Raw genomic sequence first — 19947 nt, forward strand, 5'->3', positions numbered from 1 at the left:
TATAATACAGCAGCCACTAGCCACATGAAGCTACGGAAATTTTAACTTATCCTTGAAATGACATAAACATTTTTTATTGAAGTATGGTTGATTTACAATGTTGTGTTAATTTCTGCTGGGTAGCAAAGTGATTCAGTTATACATATATATACGTTCTTTTTTTTAACTATTCCTTTCCATTATGGTTAGAGGATATTGAATATAGTTCCCTGTGCTATAAAGTAGGACCTTGTTGTTCACTAAAATGAAATAAAATTTAAAATTTAGTTTCTCGGTCACACTGACCACATGTGGCGAGTGGTTGCCAAGCTGGGCTGTGCAGAATATAGCACATGCCTATCGCCATAGAAAGTTCGACTGGACAGGGCTGGCTTAGAGTATGAAGTCCCCTTTCTCTTAAAAGTGAGTCTCATCTGCATTTCTGCATTCTCTCCTGGGTCTGAGCCTCTGGAATGTTTGGCTCTGTGTTATGAACAAATGCTGTAACGAATGCCACTGGGTGCAGGTATAACCCAGAGAGATGCCTGGTGTCCTCCCTGCCTACTCCCTATGACCTTGAGACACCAAACAGCTGGGCCTGCCTGGGCTTCTGGTAAAGGTGGCTGCTATCAGACCAAGCCCCCTCCAGCAGATAACAACTATAAACCAGTGCCTGAAGGCATTGGAGAGCAGCCAAAAGCAGGTGACAAGGGAGGGGAGTCAATACTTAGAAAATAGGAATGGCACTTGGGTGAGTTTCCCATATGTATGGGGTTCTGTTGAGGGCAGGCTCCAGCCTTTGCCAAGGGGGGCAACTAAAATCCAGATAGAAACCCCCAAATCTTACTGACTTAAAGAGCTAGAGGACAGAGTTTGGAGTGACTACAGTAACTGGAAAGTGAGGGTGGGAATCCCAGAAAGAAAAGAGCCAGAGCGAGGAGGGTCAAATTCTGTGTATAAACTCTACCCGAATCTTAGGCCAACCTTTGAAATACCCACACAAGGGCTGCTCTAAGCGGCCCAACCAAGGCTACAAGAACTGAACAGAGAGTTCTGCTACTGGCCACCACAGGAGAGACAAAGTTCGGAGTTTGCGTCCAGCCAAATTAACTGTTTTTGTTTGTTTTTAATCAATGCACTTCAGGGTAACGCAACAAAATCCAGAGTTTTCACCACCTGTCATTCACAATGTCCAGGATATAGCCCCAAACTTCTAGGCACACAAAGAAAGAGAAAAATGTGATCCCTACATAAGAGAAATCAATACAGACTGTTTTAAAACAGCTATTCTAACTGTCCTCAAGGACATAAAGGAAAATATACCTGCAGTGAGTGTCCAAATAGGGAATCTCAGTAGAGAAATAAAAACTATTAAAAAGAATCAAGTAAAAATTCTAGAATTGAAAAATGCAGGATCTGAAATTAAAAATTGACTGGATAGGCTTAACAATTCATTGAAGAGAACAGAAGAAAGAGTCAGTGAATGTGAAGATAGATCAATAGAAAATATCTAATCTGAAGAACAGACAAAAAAAAAAAGGACTAAAAAAACATAAAACACCAAACCCAGGGCCTCAGGAACTGTATCTAAACATCTAACATCTATATAAATGAAGTCCTAGACAGAGAGGAGAGAAAATAGGGGCAGAAAAAGTATTTGAAGAAATAAGGGCTGAATAGCCCCCAATTTGGAGAAAGACAAATTGCAGATTCAAGGTGCTCAATGAGCCCCAAGCAGAATAAATACAAAGAGTAAGAGCCATTGACCCAGCGACCCACAGAAAGCGTGACCATCACTCCTACTTTACCTGAAAAACCACTGGACAGCAGAGTCTACCTCTCTGCAGGCTGCATGCACACTCTGTGATAGATTATATGACAATATCCTGTCCTCTCGCTACAGAGGGGGCTGAGGCTACAAAAGCACCTGGCAGATGTTAAGTGCTTTTGCACGCATTTTCTTAATTGACACTCAACAGTTATCTCCTGAAGAACCGGGAACTCTTGTCTCCATTGTGATTTGCCTATTAATTCATTTTTAAAAGATGGAAATCAGCACTAAGGTTCAGAGATGCTGAGCAACTCACCTAAGATCACACAGTAAGTGGGGGAGTCAGGGTTGGATGCCCAACTCCAAAGCCCATTTTCTTTCCTTTATATTCATGCCTGTTAACCCTGGTTGCACATTGGATTCATCTGTGTAGGGGCCATTCAAAAAACAATGCCCACCCCAGATGAATTAAATCAAAATCAGCGGGGCGTGGCGGGGGGAGCGGGTCAAGTCCAGGTATTAGAAATTTTTAAAGCCCTTCCAGGTGATTTGAAGGTGTGGCCTGGGTTGAGAAGCACTGAGGACATTATGCTGCAGTCTGGAAAATTCCAGACAAAGGAAGAGAACTGGGTCAATCCGGCTCACACAGGTGGGCAGTGAGAACCCTTGGTAAAGGCCCTTGGGACAAAGATGCAGGCCCAGCCCGTGAGTTTGTAACCTTCCAACTCTCACCTTTTCCCCGGATTTCTAGGAAATGCATAGCCATCCCCCGCTCTCAGCTCCAGAAGACACGGGGTGTTGGAGGAGCCTCTCTGCAGCAGGGCTTGAGTTACAGGAGGCTGCAGAACTGGACGCAGGGCACTTAACTCTGGGCGAGGAATGAGCAGTGAGACCTCAGAGCCCTAACCCTCCCAGCTTTGGCTGGGGGAAGGCAGAGAGTCAGACAGCCCCCATTACTCTCTCAGAGCCCTTGGGATGGGCCCACGGTCCTGGGGAGAAAGCGAGCCTGCGCTGGGCAAGGCGGATGCGGGGCAAATGCCCCATGGGCACAGCCCTGCCACATCCCCGTCCCCTCCGTGCCACGCTCACATGCCTGCCTCCTAAACCCAGCCCGGCCTCAGGACAGTACTCCCACCACCCCCTGCACCCAGCCCAGAATACAATTATGAGCCCCTTGCTCTGTTTCTCCAAAGCCCAACACAGAGTAGACGCTCAATAAATAGTTTCTGAATGCATGTGAGGGTGCGTGAGGCTGGCTCCCACTGCTGGCTGGCTCAGCTTTGCCATTTGATGCTAGATTAGCCCAACCGCCCAACCAGCAACAACAAAAACCAAAAACAAGACAGTGAGACCCAATGAGCGTCCCTCTTAGAATGGTGGTGATGATGAGATGATGGTGATGCTGATGGTGATGCTGATGGTGATGATGATACTGATGGTGATGCTGATGGTGATGCTGATGGTGATGTTGATGCTGATGGTGATGTTGATGATGATGGTGATGACGATACTGATGGTGATGCTGATGGTGATGCTGATGGTGATGGTGATGCTGATGGTGATGCTGATGGTGATGTTGATGCTGATGGTGATGTTGATGATGATGGTGATGACGATACTGATGGTGATGCTGATGGTGATGTTGATGCTGATGGTGATGATGATACTGATGGTGATGCTGATGGTGATGATGATACTGATGGTGATGCTGATGGTGATGATGATGGTGATGGTGATGCTGATGGTGATGACGATACTGATGGGGATGCTGATGGTGATGCTGATGGTGATGATGATACTGATGGTGATGCTGATGGTGATGTTGATGATGATGGTGATGATGATGAGACGACAATGATGGTGATGTAGCCGCCACCCTCCGCTGAGCCCTGACTACACGCTAGCACTTCACATGCATCACCTCGCTGCATCCTCAGAACCACCCTGCCGACGGTGCTGTTCTAGCTCCATTTTACAGATGGGGAGACTGAGGTTCAGAGAGGGACTATCGCTTGCCTGTGGCACAACCGAGATCAAAGCCAGGTCTGTCTCTAATGGAGGAGCCCTCAGGGGCGGCCCTACTCTCCCATTCCCATGTTCCCCCAACCCTCACTGGACTGAATCAGATTTAATCCTAAAAGGGCCCCCTGGCCAAGCCCAGGCCTCCAGCAGCATAGCCAACCCCACATGCTCTGTGTCCACTCTGGGGTTCCTGCTCTGGGGAGCTCTCCACTCCGGGCCAGCTCGTGGCCTGGGGTCAAGGGCGGCTGCTGTGAGCCCCGGCGTGGTCCCCAGGGACCGCCTGTGCGCGGGGAGGCGGTGGCCCACCGAGGCCCACTCCTGGCTTATCGATCTGGGTCTGGGGGGAGCAGACGGGAGTCCAGCCCGGCGGCCTGGCAGGCGCTCCCAGTGGCCTGTGTCTAACGACCGCAGAAAGCCATTAGAGCCCACTTAGCTGTAAACAGTTCTCCACAGCACTCACTAGGGTCACTGAGGAGCAGAGAGGGCCCTGCTCCTAGAGCGCGGGGCGTGCCAAGCTAGCAGGGGCTGAGCCTTCTTCTTACTGGAAGTGCTGCTTCCCGCCCGGCCTGGCTTCCAGGAAAGGTGAACCCAGCTGGGCCCGGCCAGCCGGCCCGCCCGCCCTGCCCTCTGAGGCCAGGGTCCCCCACGGCGGCGGCTCTGTGACCCCGTGACAGCATGGGCCAGGCTCTCCACATCCCAGCCTGGCCTCACATCCAACCTGAAGGACAGCCAGCTGGACAGACCCCTTCCTGGGGTGCGCCCGGCGCCCCAGAAACACTGGCTGGGCCGGTCCCCACACAGACTCCCTCCTTTCTACGGTGGGGACATTCTGCCCGTCGTTAGAAAGGATGTGCATTTCTGGGGTCTAAACTCCAGGCAGGTGAGACCCCCGCGGCTTGGACCAGATATAGCCTCCCCCCAGATCAGAGCTTTCAAACAGTCTTAAGCCTTGATCCTAATAAAATCCCACAAGGGTCCCAACAGATAAAACAGAGCAAAGGGCAGATGCCCTCCTGCAAAGAGGGGTTAGGGTGGCGGGTCCAAGGTCTATCTGTGATGCTGTCCCCTCACTCCCCACCCTGACCCATCCCCACTTGCCACGATGGCTGAAGCACCTGTGAATTCTGGGGTCCTCAGGACACGGTGTAATAACCACTGACCCGGCCCACATGCTGTTTTCTCTGCCTGGAGCCCTCGAACCCATCACCCTCCAGGCCTTGCGGGTCCCCCTCCGAAGCCCCCCTCTCTGCCATGCTGGTTCTTCTTATCACCCGGGTCTCATCCTTCTTAGCATACACCATATTTTCTAATCACATATTTCTTTGTGTTGTGATTTGCTTACTATCTGCCTTCCCTACTGTTCTCTGAGTTCCACAGGGACGGGGACCATGTCTGTTTCGTCTCCTTATCTCCAGCGAGAGCCCAATGCTTGCACACGGACGGCGCTTGGTAAAGATCTGACTGATGAATGAATGAATGAGTGAATGATCGATCCAAGCAGGTGCTGTCCAGCTTGCTTTGAAGCCTTCTGGGGAAGGGGTATCTACGTCTTACTGCCACTGACCTTTCCCATGACTCCAATCCTCATGGCCGACATTTCTCCCATCTGTGTTCACCTCCCGCTCATCTGATTAACTCCCGTTTGTCCTCCACCTTTCAGCTGAGACACTTTCCCCCAGGAAGCTGCCGAGCCCCATCAAATATCCACCACGCTCCCTTGTCACGGCTCCTCGCTTCTTTCTCTCTGGACATGAGCCCCTTGTGGGGAGGGACGGGCATCTCTAGTGTCAACACGTGCCTAGGTGCCTGATGTAGGTGGGCTGAATGAATGAATGAATGAATGAAGGGGTGGCTACCATATGGCCCTGCAGCTACAGGTCAGCACCACCTCCCTGGCTGGCTCCTGGGGACACGAAGGCAGTAAGCTAACACAGCCCCTGCCCTCAAAAAGCTACGAGAGAGTGGGGAAGTGACAGCTCGCCAGCTGGTGTGCAGACTGGAGGGTGTGGTCCCCACCCTACAGGACCGCTTATCAAAGGCTCAGGTACCCCTGGGAGATCCAGGCATCCCTCATCCCTCCCTGAGAGAGGCAAGGGGGTGGGCGTTAGTGCACAACTTGGCAGCCAGCCTGCCCGGGGCGTGAATCCTGGCTCCTCTCCTGCTAGCTGAGGACACTGGGTAACTCCTTGACCTTCTTATGCCTCAGCGTCCTCATTTGTAAAAAACAGGGATGGTGATCGTATGTAGTCAGCAGGATAATGCCCCCGAAGATGTCCACGTCCTAATCCCCGGAACCTGCGAATATGGTATGTTACATCGGAAAGACGGAATTAATGTTGCTAATCAGCTGACTTTAAATTAGGGAGATGATCCTGGGTTACCCGGGTCCTTAACTGCAGAAGAGGGAGGTAGAAAGGGAGTCAGTGTCAGAGGGATACAGCATGAAGAGACCAAACGGCCCAGTGCTGGCGTGGAAGATGAAATGCAGGAGCCCTCGAGAAATGGAAAAGGCAAGTGGATTCTCCCCTCGAGTTTTGAGCCCTACAGATATCTTGATTTTAGTCCAGTGAGACCCGTTTTGGAATTCTCATCTCCAAAACTGTAAGAAAACTAATTTGTGTTGTTTCAAGCTACCAAGGTTATGGTAATTTGTTACAGCAGCCATTGGAAACTAATACGTCACAGTACCGACCTCACGTAGCTTGTTGTGGAGATTAATGACTTGACACATAGCAAGTGCTGTTGCTGGGTATTATTATTTGAGGAACTGTGAGGGCAAGATTCCGTGGGCCAGGCCTGGGTAGGGGTTCCTCCTGAGACAGCAGAAGGTCCAGGAGCCCTTGGGACAGTGGGGCACCCAGGTCAAAGGGCCAGGGGCAGGGATTGGGGTTGGCCCAAGTGCATGAGGAGCTGGGCTAGCTGGAGCAGGTCGGACAGGCAAGGGTGGGCTCACCCTCCTCTGCCCAGCCACTAATGCTGGCCCGTCTCAAGGCACAGTCGAGGCCAACTCCTCTTTCCATTCTGTGCCTTGCCCCTGGGTCATCACAGCCTGCCCAGGTCTGTACCTTCATTCATCTCGGCTGCTTGGTGTCTCCAAACCTCCTTGGAATTACCATGTCCCAAACCAAGCTCTCCCCCTCTTCCCACCTTCCTGCCCCATCTCCACCTCAGACTTCCTCTCCAGTTGGGCTCCCTCAGGGCGTGGCACCCCTAGCTGGCCAGGTCAGGGTCCTAAGGGCCATCTCAGCACCTCCCTGCCCATCACTGCCCTTGTCCCGTTCCTCCCCAAGCTGTGTCACTTCTTCCTCTTCTCTCGGGCATTCTTTCACATCTCTCCATCCCGGCTGCCACAGCCCCAGCCCTTGCTGCCACCATCTCTTGCCTGCCCCCTTCAAGAGTCTTACTTGTCCCCTTCATCCTCCTGTAGCCTTCCCAGTCTGTGACTGGTTAATTCCATGTGTCAACTTGACTGGACCACGGGGTGCTCAGATTAAACATCATTTCTGGGTGTGTCCGTTAGGGTGTCTCCAGAATTGGTGGACTCAGTAAATTGCCCTCCTCAGCGTGAGTGGACATCATCCAATCTGCCGAGGGCCTGAACAGAACAAAAGGAGGAATTTGCCTCCTTTTCTTCTTTTCCTCTGGAGCATCCAGACTAATATACAGCCCATTCTCCTCACCAGAGTCAAAGGCATCTTTTCAAGAGCAGCTCACATCAGGTCCTGAGAATAGAGACCACCGTTCTTATTGGGGCCCGTGGGGTCAGGCCCCTGCCACCCTCTGCAAACTCATCAGGTGTCACTCACCGGAATCTTCTCCAGTGCCCTCGCCCACCGCACAGCGCCTGCCTCAGCAGCACCCTGCAGCTGCTCACCCAGGCCTTCTCAGATGATGTTCCCTGTCTGGAGAAGCACCCCCTTTCCCCTTTCCTAAATAACCCTCTATTCACTGTTTAGATCTGAGCTCAGATAGCACTTCCTCTGGGAAGCTGTTATGAGCTGAACTGTGTCCCCCTTGGAATTCAGACGTTGAAGTCCTAACCTCCCCCCCACCCCGCCCCCGACCCCAGTACTTCAGAACGTGACTGCATTTAGAGACAGGGTCTTGCAGAGGTAATGAAGGTAAAATGAGGTCCTATGGGTGGGCTCTAATCCAGCGTGGCTGGTGTCCTTGTAAGAAGAGATTAGGACACAGACACACAGAGGGAAGACCATGTGAAGCCACAGGGAGAAGACGGCCGTCTGCAAGCCATGGACAGAGGCCTCGGAAGAAACCAACCCTGCTGACACCTTGATCCTGGACCTCCAGCCTCCAGAACCCTGAGACCTGAGACAATAAATGGCTGTTGTTAAGCTGCCCAGTGGGTGGTTCTTCGTTACAGCAGCCCAAGCAGCCTTCCCTGACCATCGGGGGTGGGTTCCCCTCCCTGTAACACTCCCATCTCATCCTGTCCTTCTCCTTCTTGGCTCGTGCAGATTTATCAGCATACATTCCTCTTTGCCGGACCACAGAGTCCGTTCCTCCCATCGCTCGGCCTATGACACGGTTTGCCCTCCGTGTTGAAATCTGTTACACCCACTCCAGGCTGTCAGTGTCCCTCTGATGTTTGGCCCCCAGCACCCTGTCCCCTACCCTGAGCAGGGAACCGTGGGCTGTCCCCTCCCTCATGGGGACAGTCCTCTTGCCCACAAGCGCACTTGCTTCTCTGTGACACAGTGGCTCACACCGAACCAGGGCCGGTTTTGCGTGTGGTGAGACACATGCAGTCACTTGAGCCCCACGCTCAGAAGAGGCCGTGCCTAGTTTAGTGCTCTGTGGTCACCGTCTTGAAATTCTCAGTAATTGTATCTTTGAACTTGTGTTTTGTAAGCGAAGTACGGAGTTTCCTCGATTTACGACGGGGTCACATCCCAGTCAGCTCATCATGAGTTGAATGTGCATTTAATACACCTAACCTACATCATAGCTTAGCCTCGCCGACCTCGAACGTGCTCGGAACACTTACATTAGCCTACAGTTGGGCAAAATCATCTAACACAAAGTCTATTTTATAATTAAGTGTCGAATATCTCACATCATCGATTGATTACTATACTAAAAGTGAAAAACGGAATGGTCGTCGGGGTACAGAATGGCTTTAAGTGCACTGGTTTTTGACTCTCATGATAGCGGGGCTGCCGGGGAGCTGCCGTCACTGCCACTGCCCAACATCACGAGACAGGACTGGACGGCATATTGCCAGCTGGGAAAAGATCAAAGTTCAAAATCTGAAGTACGGTTTCTACTGACTGCGCATCACTTTCGTGCCAGCGACCAAAGTCGAAAAATTCTAAGTCGAGCCGTCGTAAGTTGGGGGACCCTCTGTGCACTGGAACGATGGCCCGTGCACATGAGAAGAAGAGACACGTAGAAGAAAGGAAAAAGCTGGCTCTTTTAGGAGCTTTAACAGCACTTTTTGGTCTGCTTTTCAAACAAGGGTCCCACATGTTCATTCTGCCCCAGGTCTTGCAAATTATACAGCTAGTCCCACAGCAAATTTAGGAAAACCTCCTAAGCCCCCAAGGCAGTTCCCTCAAAGTGCTAGTAAGGTGAGTCTGTGCTCTAAGGATTTCCTGAGCCTCCCTGAGGGGACCTGCATGCATTCCTATGCCCTGTGACTACCTTGGCTAATCCTGGTCTGTAATCCAACTGCCAAGGGCCCGGCTCAGCTCTGACAGCCCGCCTGCCATGTGCCCCTCTGTCACTGATGGAAATGATGATGGGGCAGAGCCAAGGACATCGCCCCCGCCACCACACCGAGACTCCCTCCCTCCACACTGACATCCATTCCCTGGATGAGCCGCCACGGCCCGCTGGAAGAGGAACGCTCCCGAGTGCCAGGTTTGCCAAACGCCTCTCCTGGTATTCCATGGGAAAACCGCCCTTCCAGCCCGGCCCCAGCCTGACTCAGGACCTTGGGATTGCACCGGGGCTGGGAGCTGGGGTGAGGGAGTCATGTTCTTGGGGAGGGGGATATTTGGGAGGCTGCACGGCTCACACTACGGAACCCTGACCTGGGGCTCCGATGGGTAGGGTGGGGACAACCCCTCTTCTCTACTACCCAGCACCCCACTTCCGGCTAAGCCCCAGAAGTGTCTGATCTCTTGGGGGAGGGGAGAAACAAAGCAGAGAGTGGGGCCCACAGGCGCGAGCGTTTGGCGGTGTGCACCACGCAGGCAGGAGCGTCTTGCCTTCTTTTTCATGCTGGCAACAGCTGCCGCTGCATCTCGGAGCCTGCGGCTGTGACGATTACCGAAATGTTTACTGTATGTCACTATTAATAATGCAGAAGCTCCGCCAGCCTCTTACTCAGAAAAAGAGGGCGAGGCAACGGTGGAGCTGGGCGCCCGGGAAGGGTCCCGCTCTCCTGCCCATTCACCCTTGACCCTGCGCAGGCAGCCTCAGTGTAAGGACACGGGCTGTGCCCACCCCCGTGCCTGGGGGGGGTCCCCCTCTCCTCCTACTCAGCCGGCCCCTCCAGACCAGCACAGAGCCCTCCCCCCGCCTGGCTATCTCCCTTGCCCTTCTGATAAAGGCTTTAGAGCCACCCACCCAGGAAGCCTTCCAGAAGATTACACCCCCTGCCCCTGCCACGGCACTGCACCCTCACCTCTGTGTGTAGAAGTGTGTGTGTGGTGGGGGGAGGCTCATGTCTCGCCAGCCTGCCTCCTACCCCATCCGCTCTGTGAGCTCCTTGGGGCTGAGACTTTCTCTTCCCTCCCACCCGTGCCAGGAGTCTCCCAGGAGACTCATCCCTCACCTCTTTGCCTACTAACTCCTACACATCCTTTGCGGATCAGCTTAACTGTCACCTCCTTCAGGAAGCCTTCCTGGACCCCCCCTTCTAGATCATAGATCCCCTTTTGAGTATTTTTACAGAATCCTGTAACTTGCCTTACCAGACCAATCACTAGAGCAATGAGATAATTTTCATCTAACATTGCCTTCTCCTCTAGACTGTATGCTCCCTGAGAACAAACAGTGGTTTTTGCCCCCTGCTGTGTTCTTGCATCCAGTAGTCACTTAATGAATGCGTGATCGCCCAAGGACCAGGCCTGATTCATGCAGACTTTATATCGCACAGCACCAGTGGCCCTGCCGTCTTCTCACCTGCTCGAGTGAGCACTTTGGGCTGCTGGTGAGTTCTAGGGGGTCTGACATGGGGGTGCAGGTACCCCCTTCTTCTGGAACAGTCCCTGCATCTCTGTAATGCACCCCATCCCCACTGTAAGACAGTCAGCTCCCCAGAGCTAAGAGGAGGAAGGGCTCTGAACAACTGCCTCCACCCAGCAAGTCGCTGTCCCAGCCCCCACCCCGCCCCCCCGGGACCTCAAAGGCTGGGGGGAAAAGTTAGACGCGACCCCCTGGGCTCCGGGATGTCTTGCCTGTGCCGACAGTCCCCGGTCCCCACACCTGCCCACAGACAAATGAGTTCCTGGGCTTGTGCGGACGCCCCCAGGTGGGAGAGCGCCCCTGCCCATTCACAACTCCGTCTGGGGCTCCGCCCTCAGCTCAGGAGTCCTGGCGGATGAGTGGGTACTCGGGCTGAGGGCAGGCTTGCCCACAGCCGCTGTGCCAGTCTGCCTGCCACCGGGGACCTGTCTCCACCTCAATGCAGATTCTGACTTCGAATGACAGCGCGCCGGGGACAGAGTCTACCTGGGATGGCTGCATCAGCGGAGGAGGCTTGGGGTGGGGGCGGAGCCCTCTAGGGAAGGGGGTTCCCTACCCAGCGGCCCCCCCAGGCATGCCAGCCCCACCTGCCGGTTGTGTCCCGCACAGGGGCCAGCCTGCAGAGCTGGGCACGCGGATGCAGCCTCACCCAGGCTTCTCCCAGCTCCGGGACGGGTGGGGACGGGTGGCTGGAAGCCCCCGAGGAGGGTGTGGATGGGGGCGGAGGGGGGCGTGGCTGACCAGGGCTAGGGAGGTAGCCAGCCCTCCCCATAGCTGTACTCGGTGTCATCGCTTCCAAAGAGGTTCGTGTCCTCGGGAGAAAAGGGCAGCACTTTGCAGACCTGAATATCCAGCGAACCTGCCCTCCCTCCTCCCAAACGAGGGCAACGGCCTGCGCCCAGGAGGGGCCAACGCCACCTCTGTCCTGTCCCGCCCTCCCTCCTTCTGCCGCTGACTTGCAGAGCAAGCTCGGGCAGGGTGTGTGCCCGTCTGAGCCTCGACCTCCCCAGCGCTAAAATGCGAGGGGCAGACTCCATGTGCCAACAGGGTCTCCCAGCTCTGAACTTCCGGGCGTTTCTCGCCCTCTGACCCCCTCTGCCCGAGGGGCTTCCCTGCCCCTCCTGCCCCCCCAGCCCTCGGGTCTCCATAGCAGAAGAGGCGAGGGTGATTTACAAGAGGAAGGGTCAAAGGTCGCAGAGCCTGTTGATTTGTTACAGGTGATGGATGCCGGTAGCTACTCCTCTGTCCTTACGGCTGAGTAGAAACAGCCTCTGATGGAAGATTAAAGGGGGCAGGGGTGAAGGGGGCGGAGGCGGGTCCAGCGTAGCCAGAGAGCTCGCTGCACCGCAACTCCACCCTCTGCTCAGGTGGTCCTGCTCTCCATCACGGGGAGGTCAGGGAGCTGTGACCCAGCACTGGTTTCTCAGCGTCACACTGCCTGGCACCAACTCACTGAGTCTGCTCAGCCACCCAGCAAGGAAGGTGGTGCTGTTCCTGTTGGAGACGTGAAGAATGGAAGCTCAGAGAGGTTAAGTAACTTGCCCAAGGCTACACAGCTAGAGACAAGAGACAAGATTTGAACGTAGATCTGTCCGATTTAGAATGCATACCCTTTCCCCCAGGCCATGCACTTCCTGCCATGGGTGCCAGGGTCTAGGGTGATTCAGTAAAAAGAGCATGGGAATCAGGAGCCTGTCCAAGACCAGCCTTCCAGCCCCTACAATCACCATAAATAAGCTGTGTGCCCTTGGACAACTCGGGATCCCTTTTGGGGCCTCAGTGTCACTATCTGTAAAATGGATGATGCAGTAACTTCTCAACTAATGTGACTAGGAATCACCTAGGGGGGGTTAAGTACAGATTCCTGGGGCCACCCCCAAATATTCTGACTCAGTTGGTCAAGATAGGACGATGCTTAATGCTGCTGACCTGCGGACCACGGTCTGAGCTGCAATTCACTCCTGGGTTCCTTTCGAATCTCAAAATGTGTGACTGTTAGAAGCTTAGGATAAGGAGAGGGCAAGTAGGGATCCAAGACACTGGATCAGGGCGAGCTCTGGACAAAACCCCCAAGTCTCCCATCAATCCCGCAGAGGACCTGCTGGCTGTATCCCTGTGGTGTTCCTTTCTCACCATCTCCCACCCTCCACCAGGCCTGGCTACTCCCCATACTCAGAACCTACCCACCTCCTGTCCATGGGGAGCAACCCCACCCCATGGGAAGCCCCCCAACTCCGTCTGTCACACCTTGAACACAAGTGCTCAGTGCAAGCCATAATGATGAGAAAGGGGCTCAGGAGCCATGCACTGAGGTTTGGCAGCAGGGCTCCTCCCCTTAGGAGCTGTGTGACTCTGGGAAAGTTACTAGACCTCTCTGAGACCCCCAGTTACCTTGTCTCTAAAATAAGAATAAGACTGGAGCAACATATAGAATGATACCATCCACGTTCAAAGCATACACTCATGTGTACTGATACAGGCTCATATGTGTAGATGTATATGGGATGCTTCTGGAAAGGTACAAGAAATGGACAGTTGGATCTTTAGCGGGAAGGTAGGTCAATGGCAGGGAGGGGAGACTCAGCGGTCACCTAATACCCTTTTGGAATGTTTGCATTTCTTCCTGCACACCCACAGTAGTCTTCCAGAAGTGACTGTCTACCTGCTTACAGGGCTGCGGTAAGGTGATCCACACAAAGGGTTTAGCATGATGCCTGGCGTATAGTAAGCGCTCGGTACATTGTCAGCACTTCTTCTGGGTCCTTTCCTCCTCCTGGTCCCTCTCCGGCCAGCTGGCTCTCCCAGCCCGCCTGCCAGTATCCTGAGCTGGAATGCCTCTCTTCTTCCTGCTGCCCTTTACGTATGTGTATGTATATTCCCTTCAAAAGAAAGGCCTGTGTGTGGTTGGATCAATCCATCCACATCATTCACTTTGCTCCACTGCCCCCCTCTGTCCACCCTTCTCCCCCTCGCTGAGACCAAGAGTGTAAATTCCTTCTGGCTATTAATTAAAAGCAGCCTCTTCCTTAGAGCGAGTGTACTTGCCATAAATTAATAGCAGTCTTCTTAATCAAATCTTATCTCCTCCTCGAGCCATAAACACATGGAGCTCGAGTTGCTATCTCTGTGCACCCAGCCGTGAAATTTAATTTCTGATGCTTCAGCAGGCCGCGTGGGGTGGGGGGGTACCTATTTGGGGGGCAGCCCCACCTTGAGTTCCCGCACCAGACCCCTGGCCGACCAAGTGGGTAGACTGAACCATTGCCCCTGATGTTCAGAGCGGAGCACGCCTGGCTCTTAAAACCTGACAGTGCAGAAGTTTAATCGTCATGAATATAATCTCTGGCGTTCATATAGCTTATATTTTCATACATTTTTATCCCATCTGATTCCCATGACAGCTCTAGGAGGGAATGGGTTGGGAGTATGAACCTCATTTTAGAGATAGAAAAATGAAGTCGAACATGTTCTTTAGAGTCAGATCTGGATGGAATTCTTACTCTGCCACATTCTAGCTGCCACTCTGACCCTCAGTCTCTTCATCTCTCCAAGGGGATTTGTCCTGTAGTTCTGATGTGAAAATGGGATAAATGTAATATGTAAAAGGCCCGGTAGGTGCCACACAGGGTAAAGATCTTTTACTAAGTGACCCCTCCCAAGATCATCTATCTAGCTCCAAATAGAGGAACCTGGACACAGACCTGGACTCAAATTCCACACCCTTGGAATTCCATCTTGAGACTCTGGAGTCCAGGATCACTGGGCTGGTCCCTGAGCAAGTTCCGCTCAGCCTGCTTTCTACTCCTGGTCAGCTGAATGCCCTCCCCCGTGTGAGTCCCCCAGCCACAGGACAGAGGTGGAGCCAGGAGCTGCCTGGACGTGACCATGGATGGGCCAAGGCAGAGCCCGGATGGAAGATGCTCCTGCCAGCTGCTAAGTTACTCTGAGCTGCCACCACCACAGGGTGCCCCCTCGACACCGCCCTCCCCCTGGGTCACGCTGGCATCACCACTCAGCTGAGTAGGTGAGTATTTCCCGCGATTTCCCCTGGGCCGTGGGAAGCCTCGTGGCCGTCTCTGTACATTATCTCCGTTACTCTCGCAGGGACTCATGTCATCCTGACGCAGGTTCACTCACAGATGAGACAGGAGTCCGCGGCCACTTCTGGAGCTGCTTTTCCCATCCAGAGCTGAGTGTCACTGTCTCTCCGGGCTCTTCTGGCCCTTCAGGAAATGAGCCTTTCTGTCTGGGTCCAGGCATTCCCACCCTCGGCTCCTGGGCAGACAGCCCTCCTCATGCCCATCAGGCCCTCTGTCAGGCTCCTCCGGAGCTGGCTCACAGAAATCTCCCTGAATTAGCTTCTCCTTGCCTAAGCGTGCAGCCGCTCTCCTTTCCAAGTCTCCTCACTGCTTCTGAGTCTGTTGTTACTGGGTTTTTTTTTTTTTTCCAGTAAAATCTATACGTTTGTTCCTAATGCTTCCCACCTGCAGGGAGGTACCTCTCCAGGAAACTCCTCTCCTGTCCTCTCTCTTCTCAGTACCATGTTCACTAACCTCAATATCTCTACAGCCTGACCATCTTACTCTTGTTCGGTGGTTCCCAAAGTGGGGATCCCTGGCACAGCTGAAGCAGCAGCACCTGGGAACTCGTTAGAGGCGCAGATTCTGGGGGCCTTCTCAGACCCCAGGAATCAGCAACTCTGAGGGTGGGGCTACGCGGTCTGTGTTTTAGCCAGCCCTCCAGGTGAGTCTGATGCATTCTCCAGTTGGAGAATGTTGTCACCCAGCCTAAGCCCCCAGGGCAAATGTCCGGAGGCATTTTGGGTTGTTATAATTGGCATCTAGCTGGTAGAGTCCAGGGATACTGCTAAACATCCTACAAGGCACAGGACAGCTCCCTTCCCTTCCCCCATTACACAGAATGAGCCGGTCCAAAGTGCCCAGGTGCCGAGGCTGAGAAATCTTGCTCTCGATCCACCCAGGCTAGGATTACCTTGCAATTCACATCTGAGGAGGGTGAGGAGATGTCACAGTGCCCTGAGTTCCCGAGGGCCAGGGTGGCACAATCCCAGGCTTTGGATGTAACGGGGCACCTTTCCCCGCACTGTAGGTGCCGTAGACACACGAAGCCACTTCACTCCCCCAGCAAACCTCGGAAAAGGGGGGGCCCCTTCTGGTGGCCCATTTTACAGACCGCGAACCTGTGGCACAGAGAAGCCCAAGGTCTCACAGCTAGTGCACAGTGGGGATGGAAACCCAGAGTAACTAAAGCCAGAGCTGGCTTCCTCACCGCGATGGCACGCACGACTTTCTCAAGGGGAGATGTTCACTTGTTAGTCAATGATCTATTTAAGCAAGAACGAAAAACTGCAGGCATTGCAACCACTCACTCTGTCTAGGAGTGGTTATTTAGTGCCGACTACAAGCTCCTCTCTAAGCCAGCGGCTTTACGGTGTGACGGTGTATTTCCAGGCCACCAGAAATGCACAGTCCAGCTGGGAGAGAGTCAGATTAGCGCACACACATAGACACAACCCTGGAGCATCAGGCAGCGTCTCTTTCGATCTCTTTCGAGGTGCACAGTTATAGGTGCTCAACGCATTTAGAGACATAGAACAGGAGTGAGGGAGGCCCCGAGGGAGAGCTAAGCCTCGAGGTGGGGCTCAGATTTGCAGAGCTGGGGAAGTGAAACAGAAGGAAGAGCGTGGGACAATGAACGTGGCCTTGGAACCAGACAGAGGTGGCTCTGGATCCCGCTCTCCCACTTACCAGTGGTGTGAATCTTGAGCAAGTCCCTTATTCCTCAAGCCTCAGCTTCCTAATCTGCTAAGTGGGGACACTGCCACCTGCCACACAGCATTGGGTGGGGATGAAACAGGAAGTCACGGGGTAGCGCTCAGCCCTGTTCACAGTGCTGTTCGTATGTCAGCACTGCTTGGCCCTGAAGCAGGGTTAACTCCGGTCTGGTCATTGGAAACTGGAGCCCCACGTGGGGTGTGAGATGGGGTAAGGGGGACAAGAGTGCGTGTGTTTGGGCAGTAACGGAGCCCCATCCCCAGCCAGCAGGGCAGAGCGGTTGGTTCATCCTGAGCAGTCCTGTAGAGCCACTGCGATTTGCAGGTGTCACAGAGGTGCTAAGTGCCATTAGCATCTAATTATGCCTTTGTCCTTGCTGTAATCAGGTGAACTGAAAAGGGCTGGAATAGGGGACAGCCTTCAAGAGAAAGCAGGCAGCTACTGGCCAAAAATACCTGCACACATGCCCATTCCTCTCTGGAATGTGGCCTCTTGCAAATGGCCAAGGGCCTGGGGGCAGCCAAGTGGGCAGATAGGAGGCTGCCAATTACAGACTCTTAAAAGGCGGGGCCGGTCAACGTCCTGGCTCAATAGCAAACGGGGAGCCAGTGGGTCCTTTGAGAAGCAGAAGGCATTTGATGAAAGAGGACATTTAGCAAGAAGGCTCAGACAGCTGTCTGCGGGATGGAAGGAAAGGAAAGGCCAGATCAGAGGGGTCGGTTAGGAGGCTGTTAGTGGAATCAGCAGGTGTGGGAGGCGTGAGAATTGACAGCCCTGGCAAGTGATACCTCCTTCCCAGGCATCTGCTTCCCCCATTGGAGATGATGCCCCAACGCCTGCGGGTCCCACAGATACATGCCAAAGACTCAACACCATCCTTCCATGGTAGAGAACAGCCCACTCTGCCCCTTGAGACCCTGGACTCTTGCAATTTACAACAGTCCAAATTTACACTTGGAATTTTCAACACTCCAAACCTTCAGAAACTAAGCATCAAAGACGCTAAATCTCAGGAGCTAGAGGGCCCAGATAAATCTGCCCTTCCTCGGCGTGCCCACCTTGCTAGGTGATTCATTGCCTGGCGGCAGCTGGTCCCCATTGCTCCTGCTCTGGGTGGGGGTCACATCCAGAGGGCAGGGCAGGGGTCTGCTGAGGTCAGGGGGGTCCACAGGTGACTAGTGATGGGCACTGTGCCTGGGGAGAAGGAGCCAGGGCTTCTGGTCACCCAGTCCTGCCTCTGCTCTCCTGGTTCCCAGTATACTCCTCCTGGGCCCCATTCTGGGTTAACAGGACACCCGGTTAAATGTCAACCCCAGACTGTTAGAGCTGGGGTTTTCAACAGTCCAAACCTGCAGGAAATGCAGCATATACACCTGATACTTGGGACATACTTATACTAAGAGATGAGTCCTTGTTTAGCTGAAATTGACATTTACCTGGGCGTCCTGTATCTTACCCGGTAGCCTATGCACCTGGAGAGACCAGGTGGGCAAGAACAGACAATAGCATGGAAAAGAACTAGAAAAGTGCACTGGACGCCAGGACACCTGGGGGCCCCTCCTGCTCTCCACGTGGCTGAGACTGCTCACCTGTGACATGGGGACAGAGCCAGAGGGCAGCAATCACACAGCTGTTAGGAAACCTTACAGGTGAAAAGTACCAAGCACTAGAAAGGTAAGCGGGGCCGGGGGCAATGCAGTTGATGTTCAACTAGAGATCAAAGGCCTCCAGCAGCACACTTGGCCCCTCTGGGGACACAGGGTGGGCGCCTGGGAGAGGAGGGAGTTGATTTCCGCGGCCACGTTCAACTTAAAAATCTGAGGATGGGGCTTCTCTGTTGGCACAGTGGTTAGGAGTCCGCCTGCCAATGCAGGGGACACGGGTTCGAGCCCTGGTCCGGGAAGATCCCACATGCCTCGGAGCAACTAGGCCCGTGAGCCACAACTACTGAGCCTGCTCTCTAGAGCCCGTAAGCCACAACTACTGAAGCCTGTGCGCCTAGAGCCCGAGCTCTGAAACAAGAGAAGCCACTGCAATGAGAAGCCCGCAAACTGCAACGAAGAGTAGCCCCCACTCACTGCAACTAGAGAAAGCCTGCACACAACAACGAAGACCCAACACAGTCAAAACTAAAAAAAATAAAATAAATAAATTTATTAAAAAAAAAAAAAATCTGAGGATGAGTCTAGGTGCCTGCCTTCATCTGTCAATAAAGACGCAGTCAGGGAATTGCAACATGTATTCCACCAATAGCCCCTCAACACCTAGAGAAAGGTAATCCACAGCCAGAAAAAAGTCCACAGACAAGCCTCCGTGACCTTGGCACCATCTACCACTTGGAACAATCAAGGCCACGGTGTCCCCTCATTGGGGAATTAGAGGCTGGCTACAAGTTGCTGCCCCATACCTGCCGGCAGGATGACACCTGTACTATTCGAATGTGTAAGAGCAGATTTTATTGGGATAATAAAAATGATTGAAATGGAAGCGGAACCCAATCAAAGAGGGAGCATTGGAGGGAAAGAGACGGAGGCTTTTTGATTTTTTAGGCAGGCTAGCGGGTAGAGGATGTGACAGCCTCTCTCTGTGCCGCTGCCGACGCCCCCGGCCATCTGTCCCCGTCGGCGTCCTGCCTGGTTAGCCCACTTACCCAACTGTGGCTGTCTGGAGTCTAACCAGGGCATGCCGGGAGCCAAGCTCGGAGGGAAGAAGGGCGGAGAGGGCAGGGAGAGGCGGCCTGGACCGAGGGCGGCTCGCCAGGGATGCACAGGTACGAAGGGGTGACTGGACGGGCAGGCAGGCCCTGGTGGCTTCCGGCCTGTCCCCCTCTCCAGAATGAGGGCCCTGGGCGACACCACACGCTTTGGGGAAGGTACGGAATAAAGGGCCATGGATTCGTGGCCCGTCCGCATGGCCTTCTGCCAATATTCTGGGGTGTTGGAAAACTCTGTTCACCCAGGAACAGTGTTCGCAGCGCACGGAGCAGGGTGATGCGGGAAGAGGGTGCAGATCCCAGCCGGTCAACCTGCTCATTCTACAGGTGGCGAGTGAGAGGCCCAGGTGGCCCTCCCTAAGCTCTCAGCGTCCCAGCATCCAGCATGGCCTTCCCCTCCCCCGCCCCCCTCCTTCCCCCCCCCGCCCCCCTCCTTCCCCCAGGGACATAACTGG

The 19947-nt window shown here is 53.8% G+C and overlaps 1 protein-coding gene across 2 annotated transcripts in view; it reads right to left on the bottom strand.

Annotated features, from left to right (window-relative positions):
• The window catches only part of SDK2 (sidekick cell adhesion molecule 2), a 266979-nt gene that overhangs the window by 201105 nt on the left and 45927 nt on the right, over positions 1–19947 (bottom strand). The gene's annotated exons all lie outside the window — the stretch shown is intronic.

The sequence above is a fragment of the Balaenoptera borealis genome, assembly GCF_965194805.1.
Source record: "Balaenoptera borealis genome assembly, chromosome: 20".
NCBI lineage: Eukaryota > Metazoa > Chordata > Mammalia > Artiodactyla > Balaenopteridae > Balaenoptera > Balaenoptera borealis.